Below are 12351 nucleotides of genomic sequence, written 5' to 3' on the forward strand. Positions count from 1 at the left end.
CACCCTCCATACTGTTTTCCATAGTGGCTGCACCAACTTATATTCCCACCAATAGTGCAGGAAGGCTTGGGGAGGAAAATCTGATTGCTGTGTTTATAGTCTACATAGATGTGATTGTGGCTTCACCCAAGATGGTAGTGTGGAGGTGGAGAGAAGCAGTTGGCTCTTAGGAGGTACAATCAATAGGACTTAGTAGTTGGTTGGATAAAGGAACTCTGCAAGAGACCAGTGTCAAGGATGATGCCTGACTTGAGCTACCCAGTGGTGCTTTGAACTAGTAGATAATGGTAAAGAGTCCAGTTATGGGACAAGGGGGTGTGGGGGAAGAATCAGGGTAGAGCATGAGTTTAGTTTCACTAATACAATCCCAATTTCAAATATTCTCCTCTCTTGTCTTCATAAACTCTCAATGTCTCTCAGAAAATCTGCTATTTTGGTAACTAAGCCTCATTTCCAGATTCTTTTTAGTACAAAAGTATCCCCAAGTTTTATCAGACCAAGAGCCTTTGGATCCAAAAATATGGTTACCAAATCTGTAAGACATCCCTTTACACTTACAAAGTTGTTTAATTAACCACCTTCCTAAAGCTTATATCCATTGTAAATTTTAGCACAGTGACAGTAACACAGGTAAGCTATTTTCTTTTAAGCAAAATCCATTTGGAAACCTCAACCTGGAGACATAATTCTATCCCGGCAAAGAATAGATCCCTCTGAGATGATGATTATCACCACCACTGCACTCCATTTTCTGTATTCAACCTTGATTAAATAATGGGAAACACTTGCACATAATGAGTCGCCCGCAATTGTCAACAGCCAAAGATCTTTACCCCAGGTCCCTCCTGCAACATGGCAGGTTGCCCTGCTCCATGGTGATTAATTCAGGGATATGAAGCTAATCTATAACCAAGTTCCAACAGAAACATTTTCGTACCGCTTGTCATAAGCGGAAAGGGATGGAGCATACTGAAATGGTTACTAACCAATTTTCATAATCGAAAAGCATTGTACTATATTGGCCAAAACATTAGTCATGGGATTAGAATCCATCCTCCCCTGAATAGTCTAATCTTCTTAAAATGGCTCAGAGTAATCAGGTTAGCATCACTGTAAATTTTAGTAAACCCATCACTCTTATAAAGGAGTTTCAGCAAAGGAAAGATCAAACAGTTTCTTAAATCCTTGATGCTGATGAAACATTGGGCAAAATAAAGGTCCTACGGAGCACTTATATAATTGATTTAGGCTAAAATATACTAATAGAGATACATTTGTCATCATAAATGGATTTGTACTCTAACGGCTTCCACTGTGGAAACAAATTCTGAGTGCTGGTTTTCTAAATAATGTGACAGCAACAAGAAAAAGCATGGGGAAATAATCTCACTGATCACCCTACCTTCTAGCCATTATTATGTAGAAGCCCCTTTTAACAAGGCTATTTAAGTATGTGATGACTAAACAGAGTGGTTGATTGTTTTGTGACTTTCTGGTGAACAGAGTACCCTGTCCCAGTAGGCAATGCCGACTTGACAAGCAACAAACTCAGCTCAAACTTTTCAGCGCATCCAGTTGGCCTTGGCAAATTCATCAAATCCACACTCACCTCAAGTCTCCTAAGTCTTTTTTACACATACCACATGACTAAGCCACAACTCCATCTTCCTGCAGTTTGCAGAAGTGCTTAAGAAGCCAAGAATAGGATCACAATGTGCTCCTGTAAGTTTCTACTTAGATTCAGTTCTTTATTTGAATCTCTCCACATATCCTGGCTCCTTAGTTACTTGTCTTACTTATCCACCGCCCAATCAAGATTCATAACACCAAAATCTTGTAATAATCACACCTGCCTATTTTTATTCAGGCTACATATAAAAATGTTGAAGGTTACAGATTCTAGAACAATGTTCTTTTTCAAGTTCAAATTGACATAAGATGGCATCATCACTCAACTGATCATTCTTTCCAATAAGCATCCTTTCATCCAACCCAAAGTTTTCTAGAGGCTTACCTGAAGCTGGACAGACACAAACACAGTGGTGTAGGGCTCATGAACTTACACTGAATGCAGTCCCTCAAACAGGTTCCAAGATTCATACTCCTCCACTGACTAACTTGAAGGAGACAATTCCCACAATTCCACCCACCTAAATATGGGCTCCTGTGACTGTCCCTTCTTTGCCTTTTATGCAGTCAACCATCCCATCAAAAGTGAAAAAACTGCTGCCAACATAATTCCAATCAAACTGCTTTCACGCTTTCGGAGGGTATTGGTGCGATGGTTAACTTTATGTATCAATTTGGCTGGGCCACGGTGCCCAGATATGTGATCCAATATTATTCTGAATGTTTCTGTGGAGGTGTTTCTGGGATGAGATTTACATTTAAGTTGGCAGACTATGAATAAAGCAGATTGCCCTCCATAATGTGTTCATCCAATCCGCTGAAGGCCTTAACTGAATAAAAGATTGACCTCCTCAGAACTAGAGGGAATTCTCAGCAGGGAGCCTTCAGTCTTTTTTTTTTTTTTCAAACATCTTTATTAGAGTAGAGTATAATTGCTTTACAATGGTGTGTCAGTTTCTGCTTTATAACAAAGTGAATCAGTTATACATATACATATGTCCCCATATCTCTTCCCTCTTGCATCTCCCTCCCTCCCACCCTCCTTATCCCACCCCTCTAGGTGGTCACAAAGCACCAAGCTGATCTCTCTGCGCTATGCCAGCCTTCAGTCTTGAACTGTAACATCAGCTCTTCTCCAGCAGCAGGACAGCCTTTGGGCTTGAACTGCACATAGGATCTTTCCTGGGTCTCTAGCTGCAGACTTTGGCCTTGCCAGTTTATATATTATATTATATATTATATATTATATAATTAGTATATTATATTATTAGTATATTTTATTATGTATTATATATGTTATATATATTATATAACATACATACATACATCCTGGAGAATCCTAACACAATTGAAAAGTATTTTAATACAAAAAAATACAAAAATGTATTAATACATTGGACAAAGACAATCTTATATGCATAATCCTCCAAATTATTCATTAATGATATCTTAATAGCCTCTTTATTCTCTTTATGTGATTCCTGTCCATTGTTCTTTGGTCGTCTTTCAGGACGTCTTCACCTTCTTATTCGTTCTTGAAATCTTGGGTGAAGGAAAGTGTATAAATATCACGTCTCTGTAATTCCCGTTTTCCATTCTTGGGCAGGTATCTATGGAGTCTTAGGTCAAAGATACAGCCACTCTCTGGTGCCAAAGTCATAAGATCATTAATAACTCTGAGTGGATTTATGAGTCAGGCTTATGGAACAAAAAAATTACATTCAGGGCCCAAGAGCCCCTCAAGGCAAATGAGAAGGGAAGTTTGATGGAGAGTGATAGGAACTGGGCTTACTCAGTGCAAGATATTCCTGCAGTGGACACTTCTGGGGGAGGAAGAGAAAGGCCACGTGGATGCTGCCAGCAACAGCCACTCTTCACACACACACACAAACACACACACACATGCGCGGACACACACTGCAGCTAAAACAATGATTTTTTAAATGACAAGTCACTTCTTAGGAGAGGTCTTGGTTTAACGAGATGCCACCATAAATTAACAAAACCACAAAAAGACTGTAGAAACACAGTGTTTCTACACTATGGGATGGATTCCATCTTGTTGTGATGGGATTCTAACACTATCTAACACTGCCAAGTTATCTGCTCATTTCAATTACTTGAAATAAGACGCAGAATAAAGAGCCAACAATAACCCACAAATCTAATTTTAGCAAATGGTTCAGTCTTCCCACAAGATCCTTCACAAAAAAGATTGACAAATGTTGCATTTTCAGGGAAGAGAGCCTCAGAAGCTGCCTGAGAAGACCAATTAGAACTCAGTCTCCCAGGACAGCAGCACTGGGCGAAGTGGCTTGGTCCTTGGCTCTGCCAGGTACCCAGAGGTCTCCCAGGAAGACCAGTTGTCCTCGAGAGGCTGGTACATAAATGAGAATGGCGGTTTCTCAATTCACAACAAGAGAACTCCTTACTCACCATGTTACTTACTTCCTCCAGTCAGCACAGTCTCTCCACTTTGAAAATTCCAACGTGGACAGTCAAATTATAAACTAAAAGGTTGTATGATGGGCGTGTAGTGACAACTAGAGAAGATTGTGGAATAATTTGATGGTTTGTGACATGAAGTCTTAGAAATACAGACAAACCTTTCAAAGAGACCAAAACATGTGTCTGCTACACAGGGCGTCCTGTCCCACCGATAGTGAAGTTCCTGCCCCAGAAATGTCCTACTCTCCAGCTCTCATCCTCTGTCCTCATGTTGCTAATCTGCCTTCTGTTAACATAGCCTCTCTTCAGACTAGATGGTTTAGGATTGACTAAGCAACACTTTGGCTGTGCTGATGCAGCCATAATTTCCCGAGAGTACACACTGACGTCGTGATGGGATTCTAAGTGCTTCTAAAACTCTCCCAAATACTTACAGATGATTGCAGAGAATGGGTGTAATGGGCTGAATTGTGTCCCCCGAGAATTCATATGTTGAAGTCCTAACCCCCACTACCTCGGAATGTGACTGTATTTGGAGATACGGTCTTTATAGAGGTAATTAATTAAAATGAGGTCACTTTAAATGAGACCCTCATCCAATATGGCTAACATTCTTATAGAAAGGGGAATTTGGACATAGAGACAGACACACATAGAGGGAAGACAGGGAGAGAATAGCCATCTATAAGCCAAGGAACAGATTCTCCCTCAAGCCCTCAGAAGGAACCAACCTTGCCAACACCTTGGTTTCAGACTTCTGGCCTTCAGAACTGTGAGAAAATGAGCTTCAGTTGTTTAAGCCATTAGTCTGTGGTATTTTGTTATGGGAGCCCCGGGCAACTAATACACTGGGTTACTTCAGAGCTTATGTGTGAATTTTTCACTCTCAAAGGATGGGGCTTTTCACAATTTTAAGAGGTATTTCCCCCTCCACACCACCACCATCAAACCCTAAAAATTACTATCTACACCCTAGCTATTGAGCAGAGATAGGGCTATTGCCAGAGACTAAAACTTTAGTTTAGTAAATGATATTTTAAAAGGGGAACAGGGACATTTGTTTTGCCAAGATCACATAATTAGCTCCAAGTAATTGATGAGTAATTGATGAGTATAGACATAAGAAGCCTTACATGCATATTCATTCATACTATTAAATATTCATGACTGATTGTTTCCATTTGGAACCTCAACAATCACCTGCCCCTTTATTCTCAACCGCTGCACTCCTCCCCACCAAAATCATTCCACCGCGAAAGAAATTTCTTGTGGCTCTTTATTACCAAATCCATGAATGACTTTCTGCTACTATTTTCTAGACCTCTTCTACATTCGTTCCCTTCCTCCTTGTTGAAACTCTCCACTACCTTCCATTTTATCACATCCCAATGAACCGACTCTTCCTACATCTCTGACTATTTTTTTGGTTTCTGCCATGGATATCATTCCTCTAGTTGCCTCTTAAATACTCTTATTCCTTGACTTTCTGTCAGCCCACTTCTAACAACACATACATTATCTATGACTTATATGCTGATGACTCCCAAATCTACATCACGAACCAGCCCTCTCCCCAGTGCTTTCAGCCTAGCACAGCACATCCAACGTTTGATAAAGAAACTCAATATTAGTTCCACTTACATTCCATCAGAAAGAACCATTTCTGTGGCCCCACCTGCAGCCCCTTCTCATCCACATCTCCACATCCTGGAAAAGGAAGCCCCTATTTTGTTGGCCTCCCTCTGCCGTACTGGCTTATAAGTACCTGAGAATTTGTACTGCCTATAGAATAAGCCAAAAACACCTTAAGGTGGCAGGCAAGACCCTTCACGATATTGGCCCTAGTTTGTCTTTCCAGACTTAACTTCATTATTCTCTCTCTACCTGCCAATCCAGTTGTAGCAGACAATCTGTTCCTTCTCAGATATTTCCAGGCCTTTGCTCATATTCTCCATGTTTAGAAGAGCTTTCTCTGCTAATGTGTATTAGGAAGACCTATTCATCTTCCTAATTTAAAAAAAAAATCCACACTTCTTCCCTTTAGCTTTCACTGAACCTTAGCCAAGAAGAATTCCACCGTATGCTATGTTCTCGTTGCATTTACAAATTCCACCATTACAGTGTTTATACTGTGTCATGGTCATTTGTTTGTGAACCTACTTCCCCATCATTTCATGACCCGTCGGGGGCACCATGACTCTCTCATCTCTGAAGTCCCTTGATCTCGCTACCATCATGGAGATAGTGGCTCATGAGTGCTCCTAAAAAAAGTTCAACAACTCAGGTTAGGAAGTATGTACAACACATATAAAATTAAGAGAAAGACCAGCTTTGCTAAGAAATACAAAAGAGTATCCACATGTAGAATCAGCATATTACTCACCTTATTCAGGACTTAGGACATTTGAACAGTAAAATGTCCGGGAGGTATCATGGAGAATAGCATCATGCAATATTGAAACATGCACTCTGAAATTCCTGACATACAGCCCTGCCGACTACAATTTCAGATGATCTCTTCTCCAATTAGGCTTTGTGAAAGTAAAAGTTGACCTTCTGCCTACCTGACAAGATTTTTGTTAAGATCAACACAGCCTGTGAAATCAAGCTCTTGATATTTGTGTAAGACGATGCCCTATTTGAAACTGGACTCTGAGATACCTGGAGCTACAGAACTGTCTCAAGAAGTGGAAGCTTGGGGATGGCTCATTTGTTTGGGGAAAGTCTCTGAATGTAGCCTCCAAGTTCCAGAGATGTAAAGTGAGTGCCTGCCCATTGTTCTAGGAGAAAATTGTGACGTGACCTGATACAAAACCAGATTACATATGATTGAGTTTGAACTGTGTCTTTGTTGACTTTTTATTGGAGGGTGGGGAGAAGGAGGAGATGAAAGAAATGGTCCTTGGTTTGGTGTGAATAAGCTAAGGCTCGTTGAAGATAGATGTTCATCCTTCTCAATAACTCACTGAACACCCAACTTGAGACCTGGAGTTTCAGGAAAGTCAGGAAGACATGGATCTTCCCCTAATGCTGGAATTTGGGCTATGAAAGGTAATAAACTTGACATGGCAAGACAAAAGCTGCACTGGGCTGTTAACATGTGTGCTGGTATTATTTGCATGTACTCTCCTGGACCCTGGACGGTATCCTGATATTGAACTATCCTCTTCTGACAGGATCACTCTGGGAGCTCCCGGGGTGAGAGATGAGCAGTTGCCCCTGGAGTGAGTGTAGATTACCAGAATCCATCCCCCTGGGAAAGGGAGGATATGGGAACATGGAATGCAGACTTTGAATTTGGACCTTAGTCTGGGTGAAGGGGACCACTGTCTTATCTTTGACCTTGTAGTGGTTGGACTTTGAATGTGCGGATATGATGGGTAGGTGGAGTGACTCCCTCTGAAGACCATGCCTCATAACAGTCGTAAACTATGCTTGGTGTTGTACTTCCCTCTACTACCCGTAGACATGTAGTGGAACCTTACTGATGCAGCCTGATTTCAACTCTGCAATGGACCTGAAATGGAAGGACTGGATTTATTTTGGAGACAGAAAGGCAAAAGGGGGTCAGTAATGTCCCCTCCTGTGGCCAGAATAGTGGCCTTTAGCCTTCACCAAAAGGGGGGAGGCTGTGTCCACCAGAGGGGACTCCCCATGAGGGCTATTGAGAGCAGGGGCTGTGGGGTAGTGACAAGAAGAGGAGGCTGGAGACGAAGGTCATGAGAGAGCTGAACACATGAAGCCCAAATACACAGAAATCCCCCCAAAATACCCAAGGAATCATTGAAAGGGTGAGGCACCTGCAGGGGGAAGTTTAAGGTCATGTCAATTTGAGAAGAAAGAAAATGTGATTTCAGCTGACCCCTGCAGGCTGATAAGAGATGGACACCTACTTACCATTATGAAGCAGTTCTTTTTTATGAAGATGCTTCATTTTACTTTTCCACTCATTAAGTTGAGCTCCAACAATCAGGTTGCAGAAGAGCATAATCATCATTTCTTAGTTCCAAGTTTTCCTGGTTGTGAAATACATTCTCATGCTCAGCAGGAGACTCTGGGGAGTATGGTCCATACTGAACAAGTGTCAACTGTAGAGATCATAACTCTTCTGCTGGCTTTTTCCAGTCTTGCCCATTTAAGAATTAAAAGATGTATGTGTGTGTGTGTGTGTGTATGTGTGTGTGTCTGCTTACAGTTTACATTGAAAGGTATTGTAGAAAAATGTACTATGTAAAAACTTTTTTTGGCAGTTTCATATAACCAATGAAAAGTTATGTCTTTAAAATTTTTTAAGTCTTAAATTTATTTGACAAAAATTAATGAACAAGTGAAAGAAGAGCATAAACACTTGGAATTATTACCCAGAACATCTCATACTTATCAATTCGTGCAGGAAGACCAGCTCCCTCATTAAAGCTAAGAACTGGACTTTGGGCTCATAATTATTTCTAGAAGACCAATCCTACATGTCACTGACTAATTGGGCTAATTGGAAGAGAAAAATTGCACAAAATGTTCCTGCAACATATACAGTAATTTGCTTTTATTTTCAGCTAGGACTTTTGTATCTAATTGTATTGATTTGTAGCTCTGAACAAATGAAAAATCCTAAGGGAAAAACATTTATAAAGGGCAATTCTAAAAGAAAATAAAGATAAAGAAGAAGAAGGTCAAAAGTGCTATAAAACCTAAAATATTATTCTTTTGACAACCTGCTTTAAGATACTACAGTCACTTAAAACTCACTAAAAGTATCATCTTGAACACTCTTAGGAACTGAGAACTGCGTGTCCCAAATAATTGTCAACATGACTTAGAGCTTTTGCTCTGCTGTAAGGCAGTTCCCAGCTGACAAATGGGTTGAGCTCAGAAAGTTCTTTTGAAGTTAATTGTTCAGAACTCAGGCCAGCTCACCAAAGAAAATTAACCCTAAATGCTCCTTGTTTTAGTTTCCTTGGGCTCCCATACAAAGTACCACAAACTGGGTAGCTTAAACACAGAAATTTATTGTCTCACAGTTCTGGAGGCTGGAAGTCCAAGGTTGAGGCTGGTTCCTATCCAGGGCTGTGAAGGAGCCTCTCTCCTAGTTTCTGGGAGTTTGCTGGCCGTCTCTGGCATACCATCTCTGCTTTCATCTTCACATTGTGTTCTCTCTAGGTGTATGTCTGTGTCCAAATTCCCCTTTTTATAGGACAACAGTCATGCTGAATGGGGGAGCCACCCTGTTCCAGTAGGACCTCCTCTTAACCAATTACATCTGCAATGACTTTATCTCCAAATAAGGTCACTTTCTAAGGTGATGGTTCAACATATGATTGGTGGGGCACAATGCAGCCCACAACCCTCTCAAAGTGTCCTTGAGAAGCTGAGAGCACTGCTTCTCTGGGCTCACAGCTCTTCCACACCTAGAACAGGGTGAGGGGGAGGGCAGGGCTGAACCCTCGGCACCAGGAAAGTGTGAGTCTGCACAGGGCACCGGAACACCATCCTGGAGGAGAGCGCGAGTCCCCTGTGAAGGCGCCTAGCTCCACAGCAGAGGTTCTCCAACTTGAGACACCCAGGATGCCCTGTTGGAACACAGGCTGCTGGGCCACAGCATCCTTTCCTGATCCAGCAGGCGCGGGTCCCGGAAACTGCATTTCTAATAAGATCCCAGGGGAGGCCCATGCTGCTAGTCCTGGGCCACAGTTTGAGGACCAGCGCCCTGAAGGATACATTATTGAAAACATCTCCTTTTAGAGTAAAGGAAAATACTTATAAAGCAGGTAAAATTCACCTCATCAGGAAATACCTCTGCAGGAAGAGGGGCTGCAGTGGGTTGAATGCTGGTCTCCCCAGAAGTCATCCCCCGGTGTGGTTTTGTGTGTCTCAGTAAATAAATACATGTGCAACCACATAGATCATAAATGATATAGTATAGATGATATAGATGTGTTATTAACATTGTATTATGTCTATATTCATGTAATATATAACATATTAATATATTACATATTGCATATATTATATATGTAATATAATAATACACATTACCTCTATATGTATTGCATACCTATTAAGATACTATAGATATTACATATATAATACAATATTATGTTATCTCATAAATTATTTATATATTTATATCTACCCATCTATATCTATCTATCTTGCTCCAGAATGCAGACCTAGCTGTTCTCAACACATCCCTTGCCCACCTTCATAAAAGCCTGTGTGGGAGACCCTACCTGATTATTGCAGGTGGAGTTTCCGAGCGTGCCTGGCAGGTGCCACGTTGTGAGACTTAATTCAGCCTGGGTGCATGATGTGACTCATGGCTCTGTACCCACAAACAGGAGAGAGGCCCTTGTGGCTTCAGTGGTTGTTTCCAAGTTGGAAGCTCCTCTGTCCCCCTCAGTGAGCGTCCAGAGAAGTCAGCTGGTGGTCAGGAGAGTCCTGTCCACGCTGCCCAATTTCCAAATGGCTTTCTCCAACCCTTCATCACACCAACCTTTTTCTCTTGTTCCAGTTCAGACAAGCCCTGGGGAGTAAGATGAGCTGGATGCTCCCTCATTGCTTTGATAGGACTTCATCTTCCCGATCCATTCCCTCCAGACAGTGAGGGGCACACACAGGACAAACGGTGTCATAGCAGAGCTCTTTGGAGCAAATAAACTGCTAACTGCTTTCATCCTGGGAGCATCGGACTTCCTTCTGTTTTCTTCATGGCCCTCCAGCCCACCTGGCCACACTTTGTAAGCCCCAGTGCAGCTACTGGGTCTAAAGCAATTTCCAATGAAAGGGGGAGAACAAGATCAAAGACCACTGTGTCAGTACAAACTACGTCATGTCTAGGTCACCACTCTAAGAGTTTATACTGTATGACACAGGGAACTATATTCAGTATCTCCTAATAACCTACAATGGAAGATAATCTGAAGTATATATATAACTGAAAATATATATCTAAAAATTTCAAGAGAATGATTTTTTCCTCTCCATCTCTACGACTGAGTTCTAATAGTGGTTTCTCTTGCACATCTCTTTTCCAAGTAATTAAAATTGAGGGCATAGTATGTAAATGGCCTAAAGTCTCAGTGCTAGAGAGGGTGTTTGTGTCTCTTGTCTAGTAAACGCTATCAGAGTTTCCTGGCACTGAAGAAACTCAATTTACTAAAACCAACAGAAAGCCCTTATATGATAAACTGACAGTACCATTTTCCCTTGGAAACATTTGTAATCTACTGTATCAGGGATGGAGAGTTTCTATTAAAAATATATCAACACCCTCATAAAGACCATATTCCCCTAACAATTTATTCTGAGTAATAACATCCAAGCCACAGACTTGTTGACAATCAATTTTTGCTTCTCCATGCGATTCAACTGAAGAGTATCTGTTTCTTAATAACAGAAACGGCTCAAACACAAAGTAACATTCAATTACCAGGTGCGATGACACTGCAAACCCCATGATGCTTCTTCTTTTGTGGTGACATATCCACATATCAGCCATCGGCCCTGTGGGCTTGCTGCTCTATTTGCATTTTAGTTCCCAAATGGGTTTAATTGACTCCAAACATGGGTAATATAAATACTGAAGCTCAGCTAAATCATGAAGAATGTCTCCTGGGTATAGATATGTAAAAGTCACTTAGATGCTGATGAGGGGCACCCTCTTGATCCCGTTTCTCATCAGAGAAAATATTGGAAGGCAGGAAACAGTGAGTCTGATGGCTTGAGTAAATAAAGGCAGTGTCTCCTGCTTCTTCTGGAGGCTGGCTGGGGTGGGTTGTTGTAATTAGAATTTTTATCCTCCTAATTTCCTTCCCTCCCCTTCTTCTAGTAACAGAACCCCTCATGGGGAACTCCTTCTGATAGATGAATTTGGCGCTGACCTCTTCCCCTGCCCGAAGGGAAGGAACATGACTCAAGCTTGGTTCCCCAGAGAAACCCAAGCCCCTGGCCAGAGCGATTACTGCAGGGACCAACACCCACTGGAGACAGGCAGGCAGCCCCTCTCCCCACAGACACTTTGCTAGAATCATCAGAAAAGAGACACTCTCTGTGGATTGCTAGCTTCATCACTGGGAAGATGTACACCCAGGTGTGTCAGCAGCCACTCTGCCACCACGTGGAGAACCTGCTTGAGAATGAAGCAACTCAGGCGGCAGCAGATTCAAAAGGTAGGGAGGCAGCTTTCTGATGTCACTGAGTGTGACCCTCAAGCCTAGGCAGCCCTGGTCTTCCCTGATACAGGAAACATATGTTATGTTATATTGAGTTTCCGTGCCC

The sequence above is a fragment of the Eubalaena glacialis genome, chromosome 4 (genome assembly GCF_028564815.1).
Source record: "Eubalaena glacialis isolate mEubGla1 chromosome 4, mEubGla1.1.hap2.+ XY, whole genome shotgun sequence".
Lineage (NCBI taxonomy): Eukaryota > Metazoa > Chordata > Mammalia > Artiodactyla > Balaenidae > Eubalaena > Eubalaena glacialis.